At 39.8% G+C, this 25,556-nt stretch overlaps 1 protein-coding gene across 3 annotated transcripts in view; it reads right to left on the minus strand.

Annotated features, from left to right (window-relative positions):
- Window positions 1-25,556, minus strand: part of ranbp10 (RAN binding protein 10) — a 142,069-nt gene that overhangs the window by 48,811 nt on the left and 67,702 nt on the right. The gene's annotated exons all lie outside the window — the stretch shown is intronic.

The raw sequence follows: 25,556 nt of genomic DNA on the forward strand, positions 1-25,556 counted from the left end.
CCAACAGGTTTATTTGGTAGCAAAATGGTGTTTGCCACCAAATAAACCTGTTGGACTTTAACCTGGTGTTGTTAAAACTCTTACTGTATCCTTGAAGCATGCCAGAATTGCATTAGATGACATACCGACTTGGGCAACTTCAGTTGTCCATGGCATTCACTTCAAAAATGCATTAGGCTCCTCAAATGTGTAAATTGGGATCTTAAGCAACTAATGAAAATTTTTTAACTAGGTGGATCCTGTGTCTTATATGTTGTACCAAACCGATGGTCCCGATAAACACTGTTGGTGGCTGACCAAGAAATAGTGTCCCAGAAATTTCCTTTCTTTTGATGGGGCTCAGGAGAAACAAAGTGCTTTTCCAGAGCTCCAAAAACCCTCAAGCCCGCAGCCAGAATTCCAGGAGCCCAAGATATCAACTATTTGTCAGACTGTTGGCTGAATAATCATAGGAGTTAACTAATTTTCAAGCCAACTGCAGCAAGGTGCCCGCAGCCCATCAGTGACATAGGACCAAAGCTGAAGATAAATCTGGCTCAGATCTCAGTCCATTAATCCATTAAATTTGTGCCCATTTTAGTTTGATTTTTCAACAGTGTGCCTGGTTGGAATAACCATGAGCTCTTGGCAGATCTTGAGGAAATGCAAACAGATGTCACATCCAGTTAAGGTCCACTACAATTGAAATATTTGGGGGTGGCTGGGGGAAAGAATTTTTTTTCCATTTTAAATTTGGAAATTAAGATGGAACTAACAAATTAATTCACTAAGCATATAAAGAGAAGCATGCTACCATTTTAAAAAGTTTCTACAGCTGCCAGGGCAGCAATAAGCCAATGAAAGGGAAATGGTAGCCTTTGCTGTTTCTTAGCATTTCAGCAACCTGTTTTTCTACCTCCTGCTAGTGTATCTGACTTCCAGTGGAAAGAGTCACCTCACCAAAGGTATCCATGAAAGCAGCACAGTACAAAGTGGTCAGTTTAGTTACAGATTTCAGCGTGCTAGGTAGTCCTACCAAATGGATTGCAAACCAAAAATTCATATTTACATCAATTATTTTACAAGCAAGTTGGGAATTGGCATAATTAAACTCTTAATATCATGGACTTTTGTCCATAATTGGAAAACGCATCTCAAATGATTTAAGACTTCAACTAGGAATTTTCATATCGAATTAAGAGTCCTGAGAGAAGTCGCCCAGGACCACTATACTTGGCGCAACCAAAAAAAACAGTGAGGACTCCTTCGAAATCAAGTGCATGTCAGAGGCAGAAAGGAAGCACAAGCAGAGGAAATCCCAAGTCAGCAACCTGCCCAAAACTCAATGATCTGCAGTATCCTGGCGCAATCAATCACCTACAATCGCACCAGAACCCCACCAAACACTGCAGATGATGAACATGGTCATCTTTGCCTCGAATAACGAACACAATTTTACAAACAAGTTAGTGTATTGCAAGAAATTTAGCCAGAGGAAGCTTTTATACTCTAATATACTGTTATCAAACTAAGTCATGAGAGAACAAAACACTGTGATAATTTAGAAATCTGAACAGTGACTGTTCTCCAAAAATCCATTCACGTCACAGTTAGAGTAGGTCATTCAGCATAAATGGTTATACTGTACAGTATTTTCCGGCCAATTTGTTCCATTATCAGTGGGGAAGCCAGAGATAGTCAGGCCTTTATTGGTCTCTGTAGCCCAAAAATAAAAACTGCAGCTTGCTTTTAAATAACTGATCAATTTCAGGTCAGTTTTGCATGTTCAAAAGCAAGTCAACGCAATACACCTAAACTTAACAACAGCAAGAAAATAAACAACAATCACATTGCCTATGTTTTGTCAATCTGAAAGTACTCTCTTCACTTAGGACACATGCTACAGAACAGGGCAATCATAATGCAGAATTACTATGAAACTGAGGATGTACAAAATTGAAATTAAAAGCCAGCAGTGTTCCAGTTTAATGATTTTTTATATGGGAGGAAGGAAGAGCAGCAGAAAGTGAGGATATAAAGGGAGAGAGAGCAGGAATTTTGCACCTGGCTTATTGTTATTAATGTGGTTGGAAAATAGCATGTACAAATATTATATATAAAAAACAGTTCTTTTACCAGGTCTGAAAGGCAGGTACAATTACGAAATTTCATTCAAGCCCATCTTATCAGATGGAGAATAATAGAAAATAGGGAATGCAACAGGGATACATACTTACATAATATCTCATCATGTCTCGGAGGTTCATACACAATAAATTTTTTTGAAGTGTAGTTACAACTGTTGTTTCAGCAAATATGCCAGTAACCATCCCACAAACTGCAGAATAGGCAAGTTATCACTTAATGGTGTTAAGATCGTTGGAAAGATGTTGACTACACCCTTATCTTCTTCAAATATTTCACTAGCATCACTCAAACAAAGATACAGAGCCTTAGCTTAATATCTCATCTGACAATGTAGCACTCTCAATACTGCCCTGAATATGACAACTTCAACCCAACTCTGAGGAGAGACTGAATTAAAAGTCTATATATCCAAAAACAAGGAAAATTAACAGCAATAATGGATCCATTTATTGTACCAGGATTCATTCAGTTCTACAGCTACAGTCATGTGATCTTCATCAAAAGGTTGGATTTCTGTATAACTAATAGAAACACTTGCTGCAACTAAAAGCAGCGAGATAGATAACCACTGCAATGTACTTTTAAACAGCAACAAGGCCACACAAGCTGTGAATTACTGGGTGGACTAATAACTGTCAGTGTCCTGTAATAGGTCTGAAATACGGTACAGTACTTGTCACTGTTAGGCCAAACTGAACATTTTAACGTTGACACAGTGTACAAAGAGTCTAGTCACAAGGCGATGAACGGTATCCGATTACACAGTCCAATACAAACACTCTCACAGTCAGCTAAATATATCTCCTGACCAAATTAGTACTTATTAGCCACAGCAATAGAGCTCTGCAGTGGTGTGACATTAATAAAACCTCCTCATGCCCTTGTACTCCATTTGATAACACTACAAGTCAACAAATTCACTGCTGAAAGGATCAGGAAGCAGTACATTCCATTCCGGGTCCACATTTCCTCCAACAACAATTTGGCATTATATAAAACTGACTGAGGATCCCTTATTACTATGTCTGTCAATGCTGATCAGCTTTAAATCGCAGAACTATTGAAAAAAATCCCAAATCCTCTGCATTAATTTCTCAAAAAATATCTCACTTTAAATCATATTCATTAGATTAGACTCAATATTTCTCTGATCCGTCCTCTTCTTGCACAGCTTCTTTCCAAAGCTTATGTTTTAATTTTATTTCCATGCTTTTTGGGCTCCTTCACGCCAGAATCACTCCCTAATTGAGAGAAAGGACATCTACTCTAATGTCATTGGCAATGTAGGACAAACCAAAAACATTAACATAGTCCTATGGAAAATTATACCCACAAACCCTATGGTATACCCATCATTACATCAATGTATGTTGTTGACTAGATCCCAAATCAAGTAAGTTTAATTTAGACACTCCCAATAGCTAAATGGATATTACATCAGGGAATGTGTTACCAAATCTCAGATCATGAAAGTTCCAGCTTCAGTCTGTAGTTTGTGCTTGGTTTGCTAATCTCAGCAAGAGTTGATGGAAACATTGGATTGTGACTGTGTTTAAAGGCCAGGGGGATAATCACTGTCCAATAGTCTGTGCTGAAGCGCAATGTGTATACTGTGTGAAGACAGGTTCAGGATTAGTCAATCCCTACAATCAAATTGCCTATGTTCACCATCTGGGACTTGTACACAGGTGAAAAATGATAAATTTGGTAGATCTCTGGAGGTATCTGGAACATTATTTCACCAAGTCAACTTCATTCTAAGTAGTATACTGACAAATATGAACATATGCTGGTCAAACTACTCCAAAATCACAGATTTTGGTCACAGATTAGTAGGGCACTGGTGCTTTTCCGCACATTTGCTAATATCAAATGTTATTTGCTCCCAAGCTGAACACTTACGTCACAGATTGAAGTCACATTCTTTGCACAGATAAATATTCATGAATGGGATTCTTCCACATTTTTGTATCCATTGACAACATATCATTTTCACATCAATGGATGGAGGATCAGCAACAGCTAAGATGCTCGCAGCCCAAACTTTCCTATCTGAAATTCTAAGAACTGAGGGACAGGGAAAAATATAAACACACAGGCACACATACACACAAAGTGATGAGGTCCAATAGAATAATGAAGCAGTAGTTTGCAATTATAAATACATGTGTCAATTCCTTTTTGAAAGCTACAATGGAATATGCCCTTTCCACTTTTGAGCAGGGAATTCCAAATCCAAACCACTCGCCTTGTAAACGTTTTTCCTCATGTCACCTTTGCCAACAACAATAAACTGGTGACCACGAGTTCACAACCCTTTCACTAATGGGACCAGTTTCTCCCTATCTGCTCTGTCCAGACTCAACCTTCTCTTCTCTCAAGGGGAACAGCCGCAGCTTCCACAATCCAACTAAGCAACTGAAGTCCCTCATCCCTGGAACTATTCGCACAAGTCCTTTCTGCTCCCTCTCTAATGCCTGCACATCCTTCCTAAAGCACGATGCCAAAATTGGATGCAATATTCCCATGGAGGCCAAACCAGTGTTTTATAAAGGTTCACCATAACCTCCTTGACTTTTGTCCCAAATGCCTATTTCTAAAGTCCAGGATCCTGTGTAACTTATTCATCGTTTGCTTAACCTTCTCTATCACATTCGACAATTTGTGCGCATACACTCCCAGGTCCCTCTGTCTTTGCACCAGATTTAAAACTACCTGTAAACATAGTACGAGGGGAAATAAACCAAACTTCTCTGGGCTAGAATACCGTTTTTAAAAAAATTATTTTCATTATGTGTGACAAACTGAACACAATTTATGGAGATGGTGATGGTGCTGGGGAGAGCAGGGAAGTTAAACATTACATGTGTGGACTCTGTGTTAGGCTATGTACTGGCGTCATTCCATTTTTCCCAAAATCATTGGAGGCAGTGGTGCAGTGATATTGTCGCTGGACTAGTAATTCAGAGACCCAGGACCTGCGTATGAATCCCACCATGGCAGATGGCAAAATTGGAATTCTATATTATTAAAAATCTGGAATTAAAAGTCTAATGATAACCATGAAACCATTGTCGATTGTTGTAAAAACCTATATAGCTCACTAATATCCTCTAGGGAAGGAAATCTGTCATCCTTATCTGATCTGGCCTACAAGTGACTCCAAATCCACAGCAATGTGGTTGATTCTTAAATGCTCTCAGGGATGGGCAACAAATGCTGGCCTAGCCAACGACAACCACATCTCATGAACGAATAAAACAAAATTTCATGGTAATAAGTGATCAGTTCAAGTACCCTTGCACAAATGTTTTCTGGAGCTAGGGAAACAATCAAGAACATAATAATTAAATCTGCACATGGTCCTGTTGCCCTATATTCCTGAATCAAAGACTGCAAACAATCCCACTGCAAAAGAAATCAACTTCAGTCTCCACATACTTATATTTGAAGTAGTGAAAAACATGAGAAACTATAGGAAGTTCTGTCATGGGGCTGTACATTATGCTATATGAAGGAATTTATGTCTGAATAATACAACTGAAATGCATTGTGAAGTCAAATCTCAGGAGAATGCCTACGTTTACCACACCTAAATGACTGTGCAACTTAGAAGTAACAAACATCACATCCTACTCAGAGCTCCATCCATGATGTGCAACAAATCAATATTTGTACTGGAGGAAGCTAAAGCTATGCCATTTTCAAGTTAAAAAGATTTTAATGAAATAGAAATACATAAACAGTGATTAAATAGCATGCAATCAAACTTCAGCAGTTCGCAACTTTGTACAGGACATCGACTGCTGGTCAGCGTAACTTTGAATATTCCAGTATCTATACCTCTGGATATGAAGGCGGATTGGAGACTGGATTAGAAATTCTTCCAGTCTCAATGGCAGAATTATGAAATTGCCACAGAATTGAACAAGAAATCGTAACAAATAAGAATAGCTGTTATTAATTGTGTTATTAATGCATGCAAAAAGTGCTACAAGGTGTATTGCACCCCAGGCCTTGCTGAGAAGGAAAGCCAGAATTGTGAAATTTGAGGCACTGAAGGCCACTTTGAACACTTCAGTAATGTTGTTTACGAGTGCTGTGTGTTTAGCATCGGAGCTCAGGAAGAGGTGGAGAATATTTGTCAGCATGTGACTGCATGGAGATGTCTGGATGAACTTTGAAGATTTAGGCAACTAAAGGATGATCTAACAAGAGATAGTATTGTCTTAGGAACAACAGGTCCCACCATAAGAGCATGCCTGCTGAGAGAAGAGAAACCTACTCTCAAACAAACTACTGACACGTGCAGAAACTCCGAGATAGTTAATCAGCTGAACAGATAGGAAAACTGATGAGACTTTGCACTATGTTGAGAGGCAGTCCAGGCTTTCCAAGCACAAATCACTGAAGAAAAAGGAAGAAAGGACAATTTACAGAAGGGTCAGCAGAAGGATCAAGATCTAAGTCCTGGATGTAAATATTTTGGAGGCCACCATAAAAGAAAAAGTAGCACGTACAATGTGGGGAAAGCAGTGCTCTAAACAAGCAAAAACCTCAATGGAAGATGGCTGAAGTACATAGCCATGTCCTGACAATGAAAGGACTTCATCCTGATATGGTCCAAGGACCAAGCTGTGAACCTCTATGGAAGCACACTGCAAAGGTTGTTCAATTATATTGGGACACAGAACAAAAAGCAGATTTCTCTTGTCAAAACAAGTAGTGATGACAGTGCCAGTGCTGGGGAACTACAATGTCAACATCAAAGTCACCCTGTAATGTGATGACTGTGTGAAACAGGTCTCAGAGGAACTCTTGCGCAGCATGTACATCTAGAGCATTCATGCAAACTGACCGACACTATGCACAGATTGAGAGAGTGCTCGACTACTGCCTTTCCTTGTGAGCATTTCAGTTAGTTTCTGGGAGAGAGAAAGTGATGACCACAAGTTACTTCAAAACATCTTTTGGAAACAGCTTCTATCTGCTCCAAAGCGTCTGCAAAAGATGTTACTTCATTTGCAGAGATATAATTTGGAAATAAGGTTCAAGCAAGGAAAGCAGATGTACATTGCTCTCATGCTGTTGAGAACTGCTCTCACTTCAGAATATGAAATATGAATATGAAATCTTCCAGATTCAACAAGAAGCACCAACACAACGTGTTATCAAAGTCATCAACTTAGCAAAGTCACTTAATCTGACAGGCCAGAGCCCTGCTCAGATCAAAGAAACACACAACGAGAAGCAACTCTCCCAAGTGCCACAAGAAACAGCAATAAAAGGATGGCTTAAAATCATAATGGTACATCTAGTCCTTTACTGACATACAGAGATGAAATGATTGACCAGGATAACATCCTGCACAATGGAACTAGTATCACCATCCCTAAAGAGATGGGGAAAGAGATGCTGAAGCAAATCCATACCAAGCCATCAAGGAATTGAATCTATTTTGAGGAAGACAAAAGTTCCACTGGCCAAATATGAGCAAATAGATTAACTACATCAGCCAATGCAGCATTTGTAATGAATATTAAGCTTGGCAAGCTAAGCAGATCTCCATAACATCCTAGACAGACCATGGGTGACACTTAGAGTAGAGCTCTTCACTCTCACAAGAATTGATTATCTCATTACAGTTGACACCATCTCAACCCCTTTCCCAGTCAAATGCAAAGGCTGAAACAACAGTGAAAATAATCCAAAAAAATTGATCCAGCACAGGGGTGTACAAGGTAATCCCAATGTGGAGAAACATACTTATTGAAGGCATGCAAAGTAGTCCAGTCCAGAGGCTAATGTCACGCCGCACCCAGACTACTCTTTCAATGGCTAAGATCAGAAGTAATGAGAGAGTGTGAGTGACAAAATCAAAGTGAAAAGGCAAAAAAAAAAACTTCACTTTGCTAAAGCTGCCAAATTATTGCCAGAACTCAGAGTTGGAGTGCCGGTCGGAGTACAAACATTGAATGCAGTCAAAAGTCAACCCACTTTGCAGTTTGGAACTTTTGTAAAGCAGCTGTGACCTCGATTATATACAATTAAAGTGAATGACCAGATATATTGCCACTACTGTAGACATACATGTGCAACCGGAGAAGTTGCTCCTTCACAGGAGACAGCTGATGGAGAAGATTTCATTTCAACAACTGAACGAGGGACTGAATGACCGTCAATCTCCGAGGTCAACTATTTCCCAATAAGTGCAACAGATTAGCAGCAACAATCCCTCGAGCGGCAACGTCACCCAGGAACCAGCAGACACCAAATAAACAGCCAACAACCCACAAGCATACTCAAGACCCAAACATTTTAATACATGTGAGCAATGCATGCACAGGACAGATGAAAGTGGGGCAGACTAGAATATACAAAGGTTTTTATTCATGTATGATGATTGTATTTCTTGACCAAATATGAGTAACTTGCAAATTATAAGGGTGCACAATCTGCATTTTTCTATGTAAGGGAGATATTTGGAGGAATGCCTTTGTGCATTGTGACTTTCTATAGTCATGTGACCTCTGATGCTATCATTTGTTAATAATGATTTTAGGGCAGTAGCCATTTTACTCACCACATTGAATATGAACCAAAAAGAGAAAATGCTAGAAATACAGAGCTGATACATCACATCTGAAAAAGCATTCAGGTCCAGACCTTTGTTGGAATAGTACTGAAGGTGACCCTACTGAAATGTTAACTCGACCGTTTCACTTTTTAGATGAACAAGTTGCACATTCGTAGGTTTAAAAAAAACATACATTGAGCTCCCACATTTAGTTTTTCTTTTATCTTCATTTCTTCCAACATCCTGTTTAGAGTAAAATTGAAACCCAATACTGCACCCAATATTTGAACAGAGGTATTACTAAAGTTTCAAATAGGTTATTATTGCCTCTTGGTCTTTATGTTCTTTCTATACCTTGTATGATAACCAAAAATTCCATTAACTGTTTGAAAAATGTCCTCATCATCCCTCGGTTCTGCCTTTAACATTCTGTGAATCTGTACCATTAAATTCCTCGGTTATTACACTGCATTGAGTCTACCTAAGTTCAGAGTACAATTACATTTTGGCTTTTAAAAGAAGAGCATCAATTCACACTTACTGATATCCATCGATTTCCTTTAGCGGAGTCCTCATCATATCAATATCCCTTTGTAACTTGCTTTGATGTTCCAAAAATTAAGTCCAACTAGTTCATTATAATCTATAAGTTGCAACATCACTCACTCTGGGTCTCGATTTTGTGGAATCACTGAATGACACAGTGCAAAAGGAAATAAACCTTTTGGCCCATTGTGCCTGTGCTGGCTCTTTGATAAAACTAACCAAATACATACAGTCTCCAGCAGCATGGTGGCACAGTGGTTAGCACTGCTGCTTCACAGCACCAGGGACCCGTGTTTGAATCCCGGCTTGGGTCACTGTCTGTGTGGAGTTTGCACGTTCTCCCTGTGTCTGCGTGGGTTTCCTCGGGGTGCTCCGGTTTCATCCCACATTCTGAAAAGACGTGCTACTTAGGTGCATTGACCTGAACAGGCACCGGCCTGCGGCGGTTAGGGGAATTTCACAGTAACTTCATTGCAGTATTAATGCAAGCCTTACTTGTGACTAATAATAAACTTTAACTTTTCTCCCCCAGAGCCCTACATTCCTATTCCTTTTTGAAAGTTACTACAGTGAAATTGCAATGAGTCAAACTCCAATGCATGAAATTCTGCTTTTGCCAGCAGAATAGCAAATCCCAGAGAATGGCGCTCATGAATAAACTGAAATTCCACACTGGTAACTCCAGATTAGCCAGATTTGTCAAAGCTTGTAATATAAACATACCAAGCAACCTGCAGAGTTAAACTAGAGTGTGAAATCATAGAATACTGGACAAGCCAACAGTTAATATTGACATCTTTCTGTGAAAGGATATGCAAAGCCCGAGAGTATGGCTAAATCTGTGAGAAAGCAAAGTGTTGTCAATCAGACAGAAGGGAAGGCTGATAAAACAAGTGAAAAACTGGTACAAAAGCAGTGGGGGAATCCACCAGAGAGTTTATCCACAATTATGAAACACAAGGCAAACATCTGGGAACAATTCAAAAAGCTGGCATTCTCTCCAGCAAGGAAGAGGATGAGAATGGCTACCTATCCCAACACTGAAGATACTCTGCTAATGTGGTTTAAGGCAGTCCAAGCAGAGAATGTTCTCTTTACCAGTCTGATCCTGCAGGAAAGAGGATTTGCCTTGCCAAAGAAGCTGGGCCACATGGAGTTCACCTTAAGTGACGGTTGGCTGGACCCATTAAAGACAAAGCTCGACATTGTCTTCTGGGCAGTGCTGCGGTCACAGCAGCTATGACAACTGACTGGCTCCAAAATGTTTTCACCCACATCTTGAACTGTTTTGCCATCTTTTGCCAAGATCACTCTTTGATGTTCAACAGTAAAGCATGTAATGATGGGAAGCAGAGCAAAGAACAAGTCATTGCAATGGTCTGCGCCAAAATGACTGACAAAAGCTCCCACTTCTGGTCATACAAAGCCCAATGAACCATGTTGCTTTGTGAATGTCAAGACACTACGCATTTAGAACAAGGCTAATAAAACTACCTGGAAGACATTCAGCATTTTTGAGGTGTGGATCAGGAAAGTGGACCGAATACACCAGTGAAAGAAAAGGAAGATCGTCATTACTGATGCCTTGCACACCCTGAAATCAACGGCATCAAGTTAAAGGTCTTGCCTTCCAACAGTTCAGCCAAGTTCCAGCCAATGGATCAAGAGGTGATTAGGAATCTGAAAAACAACTATCAATGCCAGCTCATCTTTCAGGTTATTGAGATCATCGATAAGATATGGGAAGGCAGTGGTACTGTCACTGAATTAGTAATCCAGAGACCCAGAACAAGATCTGGGGACCTGGGTTCAAATCCCGCCAAGGCAGATGGTAAAATTTGAATTTAGTAAAAGAATCTGGAATTAAAAGTTTAATGGTGACTATGAAACCATTGTTGATTGTCGTAAAAACCCAATTGGTTCACTAATGTCTTTTAGGAAAAGAAATCTACCATCCTTAGTGGTCTGAACTACATGTGACTCCAGAACCACAGCAATGTGGTTGACTCTCAAATGTCTTCTGAAATGGAGGGCAGTTGACGAACAATAAATGCTGGCCCAGCCAGCGATGCTCACATCCCGTAAAATGAATTTCAAAAACGTAGGAGCACAATCCAACTGTTCTAGAGACCATGTTCATGACAAAGAAGACATGGAAGATGGCAACAGAAGCCACAATTGCCAACTGCTGCCACCATGCTACGTCAAACAAGTTACAACTGTACAAATTGTGGAGAACGAGGAGGAGCAGGACGAGGCCAACCAACTCCATGACTAGGCACTTTTCGCTCACCTGCGGGAGACTGGCATGGAAATTTCAGCACAATCAACCATGGAAAGTTGAGGAAGTGGATGGTACCGTACAGTGCACTATGGAACAGATGATGCCATTGTAAATTCTTCAAATGAGGAGCCCGAGGAAACCGCTGACACTAAAGGGTTTAATGAATGCTTGCCAGTTTCCCTAGCCTTTACACAAATGGCATAGAGATGCTCCAGGATGCACTGCGGCTCAAAAACACATTTGACTACAGTGATGCCACATTGGACTGTATCACGTACACCTAAAGATGGCTAAACCAAAAAGGTTTATCGAGATTTCCCGCAGTTAACTCCCAATTCTCCAAAGCAAAACTCTGGCCTTTACAAGGCCAGGTCATTGTAAGTCATAAAGACTTTTTCACACACTTACTGTTTTATTCTATTTTCATTTCATTTGGGAAAGCAGTGGCATAGTGGCACTGTCACTGGACTAGTTATCCAGATACCTAATGTAATGATCTGGGGGGCCCAGGTTCATATTCCACCATGGCAGATTGTGAAATTTTAAAATCAGGAATTAAAAGTCAAATAATGATCATGAAACCATTGTCTATTGTCGTAAAAATGCATCTGGTTCTCTAATGTCCTTTCGGGAAGGAAATCTGTCACCCTTACCTGATCTGGCCTGCTTGTGACTCCAGATCCATAGCAATGCAGTTGACTCTTAAATGCCCTCAGTTCAAGACCATTAGGGATGGGCAATAAATGCTAGACCAGCCAGCGAAGCCCACATCCTGAGCGAATGAAAAAAAATTTGAATGTGTTGTTTTTGACAGAGGCCACAATCGTAGGCATATCGAGTTACCTCTGATAATGATGTAAACCAATGAACGAACAGAAGTGGTTCCAGACTTCGAATGAAAGTAAAATACTGTGAATGCTGGAAATGGTGCCATATCAAATGTTTTCTGCATGTCCAAGTACATGACATCACCTATCATGTTGCATCCTCAAAGTATGATAATTGTCAAGCACAATTGTTTCTTTTTAAAATTCATGCCAGCTACTTCTAAAGCTTTCCTCTTTATCTAACTATATGATATCACCCTTAATTAAATACTCTTAAAATTTCACTGCTACAGGTGTTGAACTAATTGGTAGCTAATTAGCTGGATTAGATTGATTTCACCATTTAAAAATGAGTAACTACATTAGCCTTTCCAATCCTCCAACGTGCATTTTCAAAAATAATTGACAAGGGTCTCTGCAAACCCCTCCAGCAGGATCCCTTGGGGCTTGGCGCTTTGTCATCTTTCAGCTTAGCGAGTTTATCTAAAATTCTCATTATACATCTTAATATTGCTTTGCAGATCTACAGTGGGAGTAGGGGTTTATGATATGAGGCGGGGTGTGCAAGAGGGAATGCATCCTCTTGCTGAAAGCTAGACAGTCTCCAAGGCAAACTTTGCATTCCTGATAACAGGCCTAGCAGACAGGGAAGTAAATTCAAAGGTACAGTAACACTGGTCTCAGTCTAACAACCTGGATTAGCTTCCACATTGTTGGATTGCAAGATAGGATCAAAAAGTGTACAAGTGGACCTATTTAACCACACCTTCACCTGGATTTATCCAACAAGGTGAGGTGAATGTGAAAAGCTTTCTGGGCTTTTCACCTTGTCCATAATACTCTGCTCTGGTGCACCCATTCAAAGAGATCATTTCGCCACCCTCCAACCTAAATTAGAGCCCTTTCTGTGCTTTTTACCTCCATTTTAGGTCATTTGATCAGTTTATTCTGCACTCAAGGCCCATTTAGTTTCATCATATTTACTGTTTCTTAGCTGCAGTGCAAGTGTTCAATACAAATCCTTCAATGCACTGACACGTGCAACAAGTTGACAGGCAAATTGGGAATGCTGGGCTGCCAACAGTAGCAGATTCCTGATGGCAGAGATGCAGAGATTAGCTTGCTTCAAGAGAACAATATGTTCTACTTCACAACCACGGACTCTAGACAACTGCAGTTGTTTCACAAAGAATTAATCTAACCCAAAGTATGTGTCGCATGGATTTATTTGAATATAGTGAAAAATCCTCTACCTGTGGAGTGCAGGGACCACCAAATATCCACAACATCAAAGGTATTTTCAATTCCTTGGCTGAATCATGTCACTTTTCCATGATTCTTTGCATCTGCCACAAGCCTGGCTTGTGGATTCAGCATGCAATTCAAACTTCCATCCATTATTAGAAAGGCCAGTGGCAACTGCTATGGGGAACACGGTAATGTTGCTATTCTAAGGTTTTAATGCTGTAATCCTTCCCCCTGATCTGCATTGAATGGAACAACTGTCTTTTGGGATGGTCGTCTCCAAAGTGAAGGGATAGTGTGTGTTCATTAGGATTGACATACTTTTGTTCTTTGACAATGGCAGGATTGCCATGACTTAGCTCCAACAGCAGCCTCATCAGTTCTGCATATTCCAGGAAGGAGAAATGGATTTCCAGCATGATTGTCGCTGTCAGGTTCTCCTTTAAGTTACAGTTATATATTTTTTTCAATCCCTTCCTCTTTCTGCCTCAGAGGCCATCCTCGAGATGCCCCTACGCACGAGCAGCTTTTTCTTCTGATGCAATTACATAAGCAGATTTTAAACCTTTTTTTTTGTTTTTATACTTTTCCAATTCAATCAAATCAAGTCCAAGTCAGAGTCTCAACAAGTGGAGACATTTCCGATCCAAGCTGACAAGACAGGGTACGCAACCCTTTACCCGGTCTTGGGCCTGATCTACATGAGCCAAGCTGATTGGAGGAGGCGTAGGTCTTCCTCCTCCAAGGCTTGGTCTCATCTGCATCCCAGCCAAAAGGCCGAGATGCCGCTTTTAAAAATTGCTTCATATGAAAATCAAGCTTAAATGCAACCCAGTGGCCACTACCAAGTGCAGCATCAGCAGACCACACTTGATCTTAGCCAAAAGGCCGAGAAGCGATTTCAAACCTTCTTATTCTGGGAGTATTGTTTGTTAGTGCGTTTTCAATTCAATTCCGATCCTGTAACGCAACCAATTGGCTGTTAATTTACATCCATCTTACTGTATGGGTAACAAAATATCTTGAATCCACACAATTACACAGAAGAGTTGAACATTAAAAATGGTAATCAATCATTAGTGCATTGAATTATCACCCTTGACATGGGGATACCTAGAGGCAGGTTCCAGAGTTTTGAACAATTATGCAGTGTGCCCACACCAGCCAATAACCATGTTTCTCACTAATAAGGCTACAGTAGAAAACAAAATAAAAAGACAAATATTTACTTTAAGAAAATTGTCGTCTAGCAAATTCCACTGAATGAGAATAATGTTACTTTTCTGTCCCAGTTCGACTAGCAAACTGACCCATTGCTCCAGCATGCAGTGCACTTGGCTGTATTCAAACAAACATCCTGCTCTAATCACCGTTCTTATGCAACAACTGAGGTGTGGAAACTCCAAAATATTTACTAAATGGTAGAGAGATGCAGTTTGACCTTGCTCATATCCCTGTACTCCAGAGAGGGCACAAAAGACAAACATTGTCAGGTTACCTTGTGCTTTGCAATTTGCCTGCAAGCAGATGAACTCGGAGTTGTGACTCTAGCAGCAAAGGTGAAGAACAAGCCCATTAATATCAGCATAAGGGAGGCAATGTTTTGACCCAGGTCTACATTAGCCTGTTATGAGGAGAAACAAATTCACAGGGAGAATGCAGGGCTAGAATATTGAATTCCAGGGAAAATAAAATCACTGTGGTTGTGAGGAAGGAATCTGCTGACAGGTCATGCTGAGATGCACAGTTGAAGTGAAGGAATAAATACTGCATCTCAGATTTCAATTATTCTCCATTTCAGTTTAAACGATTACTGGGTAGAAAAGCTTTAAAAGGGTCAGGTAATGGGAAGAGATTAGAATAGACAACAAATCACATGAAACAATTATTGATGGATGTTGCTGAAGAGATTCAAAGAGGGATTGAAAGTAGGAAATGCAGACCAAGAATTTGAGCGAGTTGGACATCCAGTAGTAATACTCATTAGTTAGACTTTTTCTCTTCCCATTCAGCTGATAAACATTGTGGCGCAAATTGCTGCAAGTGCAAACCGAAAAGAGCGTGGAAACAGTCTATCTCTTTAAACAGTAAGATTGAGGATAAAAAAGTAGAAATAAACAGAGGGAAAGAGAAAATGGGATTAAGGAACAGATATAAAAAAACAATGGAAAATTGCATACATTTTAAAAATCTTTAAGAACAATTTACAACATGCAAGAATGAAACCCTAAACTGAGCTTTAATAATTCCCTTTCTGGATTGGATAGGTTAACTGAAGAATATAAATATCATCTCTGCAGTTTAATTCGTATTTTCTACCCAATGTAGATTTCTTAAAATTCACAATCTCTTCCTGGCTCAAACCTATGGATCATTTACACACTAATAATGCCAGCGCATTAAATTCATTTTTTCATCAAATTCTGGATTAATATTTTTACTGGTGTACTATATTGGTGTGGAATTTGAAAAAAATCAGAATGTTTGTGCAAGGGAAGCCGCCAACAAGAAAATTGTTGACTTTTACTCCAGACTTGCACCCACATTTCTTTTGCTTTGAAGTCATAAGGCAGATTCTTGGCTGCTGTTTTTCCTATATAACTTGTCCCTGTGTCCAGGGAACCACCTAGCTTATTTTTAAGGATTCAGCTGCAATGGAGAGAGCAGCAGTTTATGGAGAATAGGATATGGATCCTACAGCTCACTCAGCACAAGGTCTTCAACAATCATACTTTGTATGGATGGTTCTCCTTTTGACAAACTGCAGCAAGTAACTGGCATAGGAAGTGTCATGATAGGAATATAGGAGCAGGAGTAGGCCATTTGGCCCATTGAGCCTGCTCCATCATTCTAACAGACCATGACTGAGCAACTACATCTATGCCATTTTCCATATCACACGAATGCTGTTATCAATCAACAGATATCTGGGGCTGTTCCATTCAGCTACATCTGAATGGAAGGCTATGCTAGAATATCAGCTATAGCTCCCGATTCACATTTTTATGCTTCCCAATTCCCTGGGCTGATTTTCTTCCCCATTTTACCATCAAGGTCCAAAAGGTTACCATGGACCAGAAGTGGACTAGCCGCATCACTACGGTGCCTTCAAGAGTAGAGGCAGGGTACTCCGCAATGAATGCTGACTGCCTTGACAATCAAAGTCTATCCACCATCTACAACAGTCGAGAATGTGATGACTCTTTGCCTCTCCCCTGGATGGGTACAGTAGCAATACTCAAGAAGGAGCACCAACCAGAATCTAGGATAAAGTAGCTTACTTGATTGGAACCCCTGCCACAATAACAGTATATATTACAGGATGCAGCGTAGCAACAACACTTTTTCTGTGGTGTCTACCATAAGACTGACAAAAGCAGCAGTCATGTCACCATCACCTCAACCCTCTCTCCAAGTCATACATTATCCAAACCAAGATGTGTAATTGCTGGCTCAATATTTTGGTATTCCTGACCAAACTTCATTTTATGGATACCTTCACCAAAAGAACTGTAGCTCAAAAAGACCCCACTACTATCTCAGGACAACTAAGGATGAGCAACAAATACTGACTAACTAACATCACCCTTGTCTTGAGAATGTCTTTTTTTTTATCTCCCGTCCTCTGGATAATAATTAAAAACAGCAAAGACCCAAAGAACTGCATGATAAACATATCCACATTTAGTGCTCTAAATACTCAACCGCGAGTTAAAATGGTCTAATGTTCATCAGCAACAAACAGAACAACATTGAAGAAGTTGGTTAATATTTTTAGCAACAGTTGTTCTTCCTGTTTTTTTTGTATTTTAAGGCTATACCAGCCACAAAGATATGACTGGGTGCCATGTTACTAGAAGTTATGAGCGACTAGCAGTTACACTTGAGTAGTTGCCCAATGGACTCTGACCTGGAAAAGACAGACAAAATGAATTGATGGGGTGATAAGACAGGCAGGTGCTGAGGAAAGATCATATTTAAAAAGTAATGGGGAATATTTGCAAAACAATGGTAGAATAACAAATTTAATATAGCTGACTAATGAGGAAAAAATGCCCCCAGGATTAATTTTTCTTCATATCCCTTCATCTCTTATAAGATTCAATTTTATGTCTTATTTCAACCTCAAGTTTAAATTGTAGTGACTGTTTGAATTCAGATCTGAGCAACACCAGCTGTTAGTTAGACTGAGGAACCTAACCGTACAGTGCCTGGGTACTCCACACACAACTGTTTTGCCTCACAAGTTTAAATAAAATAGCCAAGGTTGTTCCCACAGTTGAAAATATAAAACTACTTGCCAACATAATCAATGTAAAATACCAGTATTCAAAGTGGCATGTAAAAGTCTAAAACTCTAAATGAAAATGTTATTTCAATATTCTACAATCTATTTAAAATGAAACATACATTTAAGATCAATTACAAATGACTTTCTTTGAGGTGACAGGAGGAGGAAGAGGAAAAGAAGTTAAATTTATATTTTTAAAACTCCTCAAGGCCCCTTGAGACAATCCCTACCCTATTCCATGGTGCAGAATGCTAGATATGGCCAGTTTGCAGGTGAAACCTGATTCAGACAAACTGAATCTTGAACGAGCACAAAGGGTCATAGAAAATACACATGCAAATGGCTTTGGATCTAACTCAATTACATCCAATCTTTTGCACTGGTCCAACTAATCCTGCTCATGTTTTTTTTATTCTTTCACGGGATGTGGTTGATAGGGTCAAGGCCAGTGTTTACTGCCTATCCCCAATTGCCCTTGACCAGAGTGTCTTTCCACATCATTTCGGAGGGCAGTCAAGAGTCAACCACATTGTTGTGGGTCTGGAGTCACATGTAGAAAATATAATGCAATGCTGGCATATTTCCTTCCTTAAAGAACATTAGGTTTTTATAACAATCGACAATGGTTTTATGGTCGCTATTACGGAGACTAACCTTTCAATATCTGATTATTACCTGAATTCAAATTCCACCAATTGCCATGGGGTTTAGCCTGGATTACTGGTCGAGTGACATTGCTGCTATACCACCACCACCTCCCCCTGAAGTCCCCCCCCAATGTTGCACTGCTATTACTAGTGCAAACAAATAGAAATGCAACCCCAATCTTTCAAAATTTGCAAATCAGAGCTTGACGATTCCATTACGTGTGCCAGAGCATCTATTCTACAGTGACCAATTCATTGCTACCACTGAAGATGTGTGCCACCACACATTTTAAATGCACAGTAGAACACACAAAAAGATAAGTGACCCAGAGAATAATCGGAAAGCACTTCAAGGAAAATTTAAATTGCTACTTGTTAAGTACTCAGTGGTCTTTATCTTCCAAGCATCGGTTCCAAAATTTGCCCAGAATTGTCTTTGTGCCTTGGTTTCCTAACCAGAGAATAAAGAATCACTTTGCAGCGATAGGGCACTTTAATCCTGAATACCCTGACCACTTGCTGATGCGGCACCTACTCTTGCATCACAACTAGCTGAATACTGCCCTCCACTTCACTTTTTTGGAACTTGGAATTGGACAGATTGCAGGTCCAGCTGCAATATTGGTTAAAAGAGTGATGTCTCAGTTCTTACGCAATCACATTGTTTCATGTCATTCTCTAATGTCTTGAAAACGACTAATAGAGGAACAGTTTAGAGATGGGATCAAACACCGGAAAGAGACAGAATTTGCATTACACAGCAAGAAAAGTACTCAGCAGGTCTGACAGCATCTGCGGAAAAACACAGTTAACATCAAGTTCATGTGACCTGTCTCAAAACGTTAAGTGCATTCCCCTCTCCACAAATGCTGCCAGGCCTGCTGAGTTTATCCAGCATTTTCTGTTTTTATTTCAGATTTCCAGCATTCACAGTATTTTGCCTTCACCAGAGATAACTCACTGCTTTGTTGCAATGATTATAGGCATTCTTACAAAATAACTGCTGTAATTCAGTCCGTTGTGCAACACTAACTTGTCAAATAAATTTCTAATGAAATACTAACTTATTTATTTCAGATCCTGATAAATCTTTTATACACACATCTAATACATAAATAAAATACATCACTCACTGGTGACTGACAAGAGGTGGCTACTCCAGTTTTTATAAAACCCAAACACCTCAATTTAATCCAAACACTTATCTTTGAAGACAGGTTGTATAAACTTCACAACAAAAAACAGAAAATACTGGAAAATCTCAGCAGGTCTGACAGCACCTGTGGAGAGAGAATAGCGTCAATGTTTTGAGTCAGGATGATCTTTCATCAGAGCTGTGTAGACTTCATTTGTAATTTAAAATTTTTAATTTAAGATTAAGGGTTGATCTAATCAAAGTGTTTAGAACGATAAAGGGTTTTAAAAGGACCACGTAGATGCTACTTCCTTTAGTACAGGGGCCCAGAACAAAGGACCCAGAATCCATAACAAAGGAACATAATCTTACAATTAGAATTCAGCCAGATAAGGTGAAAGGAAACAGCATGTTTTCACATAAGGCTAGTGAAGTATGGCTATTGCAGCAATTGACATTTTCCAAGGCTGAGATTAATATACTTTTGTTAAGTTTAAGGGTATCATATGTCATGGAAAAAAAGATGCGAGATGCCAGCGTTGGACTGGGGTAAACACAGTAAGAAGTCTAACACCAGGTTAAAGTCCAACAGGTTTATTTGGTAGCAAAAGCCACGAGCTTTCGGAACAGGCTGTCCCTTCGTCAGGTGGGTACTCCCACCCACCTGACGAAGGGACAGCCTGTTCCGAAAGCTCATGGCTTTTGCTACCAAATAAACCTGTTGGACTTTAACCTGGTGTTGTTAGACTTCTTACATGGAAAAAAAAAGCCAGGAAATGGAGTTGTGGAACAGATTTGCTATGATCTAATAGAATGGTGCAATAGACAATGAAGGACATGGATATTCTTGGCAACCTATTTGTTTGGTGTTAATGCAAAAGATGCTGTTGGAAGCAGCTTTAGGAATAATAAATTGCTGATTAATACGCTACATGTCATTTCTTGTGCACAGAAAGGTGCCTGAAATGTAACACTGCAGTGTATTTACATGCTAACATCCCGGCTTGGGTCACTGTCTGTTTGGAGTTTGCACGTGCTCCCCGTGTCTGTGTGGGTTTCCTCCGGGTGCTCCGGTTTCCTCCCACAGTCCAAAAGATGTACTGGTTAGGTGCACTGGCCATTCTAATTTCTCCCCCAATGTACCCGAACAGCACCGGAATTTTCACAGTAACTCATTGCAGTGTTAATGTAAGCTTACTTGTGACAATTATAAACAAATTTTAAATATAACTTAAAGCAAGAATTGCATTTATCATTGGAGCCATGGCAATGCTATTATAAAAAGAGAAAAGGAAAGCTTGCATTAATATAATGCCTTTCATGATCTCAGGATGCCCCAAAGAAGTTTACAGCTAATGAAATGCTTCTGAAGCATAGTTACTGTTGTAATTGAGGATACGCAGCAACCACTTTGTTCCTACGAACAGCAAGTGATAATGATCTAATCATCTGTTTTTGTGATGTTTGTTGAGGCATAAATATCGAACTCCTCAGCTCTCCTTCAAACTGTGCCACTGAAACTACTTTACAACAGTGACTGCACTTCAAAAGTACTTAATTTAGCTTTTTCAATCACTGTGAAAGCTGCTTTTATAAATGCAAGTCTTTCTGTTTTCTTTAAGATTCTGAAGGAACTTAGATGAAGAGAGTCTCTTCTTCCAGCTGGAGAATCTAGAACCACGTGTGACATTGGAATCCTCAGGCTTGAAATGCGAAAAACTGGAATCCATGCTCCTTTATCATATCCTTACACAAAATAAACATAGATGTAAGCTACGAATAGGATCAAGCTGAATACTTTTCATCCTTCCCATGACAATTTATTTTACTTTCTGGCTTTTAAAATATCCTAACACGTGCACATTACCTTGAACAAAACTGTCCACAATCCAGTTCAATCCTACACTTGAAAATTCAGGCATAAATCTTGGATTGCATCCAGGGGGGAGAGAATTCCTTTCCCCTTCACACACAACTAGCGTAACCACCCATGCAGCCAATGTCACTGCAGAAGCACATTATGTTCTTGTTTTGATAACTACTCAAGCACACATTTCCCTCATATACCATTACATCCCAGTCATACACCAGAAATTAATTTGACTAACAAAAAATCAACCAAGTGTTTTTGCTTGAAAAACAAAGGGTGGGGGAGGAAAATAGAGGGAAGAACACACACAGATTATAGCTCAAATGCCTACTGGGCAATAAATAATACAAGCTACAATACCATGCTCAAATCCAAAATCTCATTTACACCATAGATAAATCTCACTCTTCCGGACAGGAGTTTCCTGGTAGATGAACTACATTCACATCACATTGTCAAGGTAGCAAGACACCACTCCTCTCAATTCCTTCAATTATAAACTGTGTGTCATGTCATTAAGCAGCATAATTCCCAATACGACCAGAGAATTACTAGTCAATATAAAGTGCACAACTTACAATGGCTTGCACGTAATCCATAGTGAAATCCTCTGAAAGAGGCATCACACCAAAGCCAGATCTCATAACACTCAAATAGACATTTTGAAACTTCAGCAGGTTTTTGTTGGAAGCTTGATACTGGTGTCATAAGAATACCATTCTCATGGTGGTGTAAAACCTGCAGTGTAAATGGATTGAAAGGCTTCAGATAACACTAAACTGTAAGCAGCTGAAAGAAGAGACTTGTGTGATTATCTTGCCTTCACTCATTTAACCAATATAAATGTGAAATTAGGAACTTCAGTACTTGAAGGTGAACAATAAGGTGTGTAAAATTAACATGATGTTTGCTCCTTGACAGCCTATGTGTTATGGTACCCCTGGTGCAATACAAACAGAAAGATTAAAATTTCAATTTCTGGTCATTGCTGAGCAAGTTAACCTCAAATTAATAGTTTACTTGAGATTCTTCATTGAGCATTAATATCGCTGTGTTGGGCTATGGAATATCAGCCATGATTAATATTTGGCTAACAGGCAAGGACAGATTAGTTACAATATAGTCCCTATCAAATAGCCTGCTTGTTTCCAGCTTCAAAAATGAAGCAGAACTGTTTAGAAATGATACCAGGAAGTTACTGACTCCTCTGGAACTATACCTCTTTCAGAGAAGAATCAGCTTCTTTAGAAGAGGAGAGCAAAAATAAAGACAATTACGTTGAATAATTGTTAGCTTTCCCATGTCTGGAGCAGTTGCAGGGTGATTAATAATTCAAGACATAGGCTGCTAAAGATGAACAAAACTAACCAGGCCAATAAGTCAATCATGAATGACGGTTAATTATTATTCTTTGAAATTACTACATGGTGTTGTCACTTGGTTCATTTACTATCGGATACCTAATGATCTTAATTCATTTCAAATTGCTCTCAACATAAACATCAGAATTATAAACTCCAGTACTATATTGCTTAAAATACACAATTAAAAGTCACATGTCATGGTCCAAATTGAGCTGCTGGGCATTGCTTCAAAGTTTGATTGAACGTACTATAGCATGGACATGTCATTCAAACTTTAACAGGGCATGAGGTTTGGTTACAAAGGGGAGGTCTAGAATGCAGGTATGCAATCATCTCAGACATTATATCCTTGGTTAAAATTCTAATTACAACACGCAAGTGGACTTTCAGGAATTTTGTAGAACTGATCTAAACGGTATCTTAAATGGAATTATTGATTCATAGAACATAGAACATAGAACATTACAGCGCAGAACAGGCCCTTCGGCCCACGATGTTGCACCGACCAGTTAAAAAAAAAAAAAAACTGTGACCCTCCAACCTAAACCAATTTCTTTTCGTCCATGAACCTATCTACGGATCTCTTAAACGCCCCCAAACTAGGCGCATTTACTACTGATGCTGGCAGGGCATTCCAATCCCTCACCACCCTCTGGGTAAAGAACCTACCCCTGACATCGGTTCTATAACTACCCCCCCTCAATTTAAAGCCATGCCCCCTCGTGCTGGATTTCTCCATCAGAGGAAAAAGGCTATCACTATCCACCCTATCTAAACCTCTAATCATCTTATATGTTTCAATAAGATCCCCTCTTAGCCGCCGCCTTTCCAGCGAAAACAATCCCAAATCCCTCAGCCTCTCCTCATAGGATCTCCCCTCCATACCAGGCAACATCCTGGTAAACCTCCTCTGCACCCTCTCCAAAGCCTCCACATCCTTCCTGTAATGTGGGGACCAGAACTGCACACAGTACTCCAAGTGCGGCCGCACCAGAGTTGTGTACAGTTGCAACATAACGCTACGACTCCTAAATTCAATCCCCCTACCAATAAACGCCAAGACACCATATGCCTTCTTAACAACCTTATCTACTTGATTCCCAACTTTCAGGGATCTATGCACACATACACCTAGATCCCTCTGCTCCTCCACACTATTCAAAGTCCTCCCGTTAGCCCTATACTCAACACATCTGTTATTCCTACCAAAGTGAATTACCTCACACTTCTCCGCATTAAACTCCATCCGCCACCTCTCGGCCCAACTTTGCAACCTGTCTAAGTCTTCCTGCAAACTACGACACCCTTCCTCACTGTCTACCACACCACCGACTTTGGTGTCATCAGCAAATTTGCTAATCCACCCAACTATACCCTCATCCAGATCATTAATAAATATTACAAACAGCAGTGGCCCCAAAACAGATCCCTGAGGTACACCACTTGTAACCGCACTCCATGATGAATATTTACTATCAACCACCACCCTCTGTTTCCTATCCGCTAGCCAATTCCTGATCCATTTTCCTAGATCATCCCCAATCCCATACATCTGCATTTTCTGCAGAAGCCTACCATGGTGAACCTTATCAAACGCCTTACTAAAATCCATATATACCACGTCCTGTCATTAGTTGTTCAGAACACAGGAAATGTGGTACAAAAGCTGCTGCAACTGGTGCTATTCCCCAAGGACCATCTTTGGGGGCCCAGCTATTTATAGTATTCATTACTGTTCAATATCTTTAGACAATAATTAGGCTGTCTAGACTTTGGAGATAGGCATCATTTAAAGATATCTAAGCACTTACCAACTGGGCAGATGAATGGAGTTGGCACTTTATACTAAATAATGTAAGCTGTGTGCATCAATGCTAAAAATAGCCACTATGATTATACAGGGAAGGGTGTAACATTAAACAAGGTATAGCAGGAAGGAGACTTGGGTAAGAGAATAAAAATAGTGCTGTAACGTTGTCTGGCAGCAGTTGCCAAGGTAAAGAGCAATGTAGTGCAAGTCTCAAGAAATGATCGGACCCTGTAAACAGAGCACTGGTGAAATCTCATGGGGCACACCTTCATGGTTTGTTCAAAATGTTTACAAAAAATCCCACAGGCAAACAAAATGGTTTTACAAGAGCAACAATGATGTTAGGAACTAAATCAATTAACAGGAACCAAAACTGTTGGCTGTTTGGAAAATGACCAAAGTACTACATTAGGCTAGGAATAGAGATCAGAAAATTTAACCAAATATTTAAACCATTATGTTTGGACGAATGGACAGGAGGAAGCCAGTAATGCTGGATCAGAAGGTTGGAGCCTAAAGCACATTTGGATAACTATTCCATAAATTCACCACAATTACAGAATCTGCTAAATTTAGACTCAATTCACGAGATCAAAAGTGATAGAGCAAGTTGATAAAATAAGCGCAAGCTGCTTGTCAAAGGCCATGGGGTTCTCTAAACTGGTTTCTCAGATAGCTATGTACGTCCACTGAACTGTATCCATGCGATTGTATGTTCAATTCAACTGATTGCAGGCATCTGGTATCCAAACCAAAATCGCCATTTTGACCATTTCTTGTGTAGTGATTTATATATATTGGAAACTCATGGTTTCTTAACCAGATCTATTCTT

This window comes from Mustelus asterias, chromosome 4 (genome assembly GCF_964213995.1).
Source record: "Mustelus asterias chromosome 4, sMusAst1.hap1.1, whole genome shotgun sequence".
Classification (NCBI taxonomy): Eukaryota; Metazoa; Chordata; class Chondrichthyes; order Carcharhiniformes; family Triakidae; genus Mustelus; species Mustelus asterias.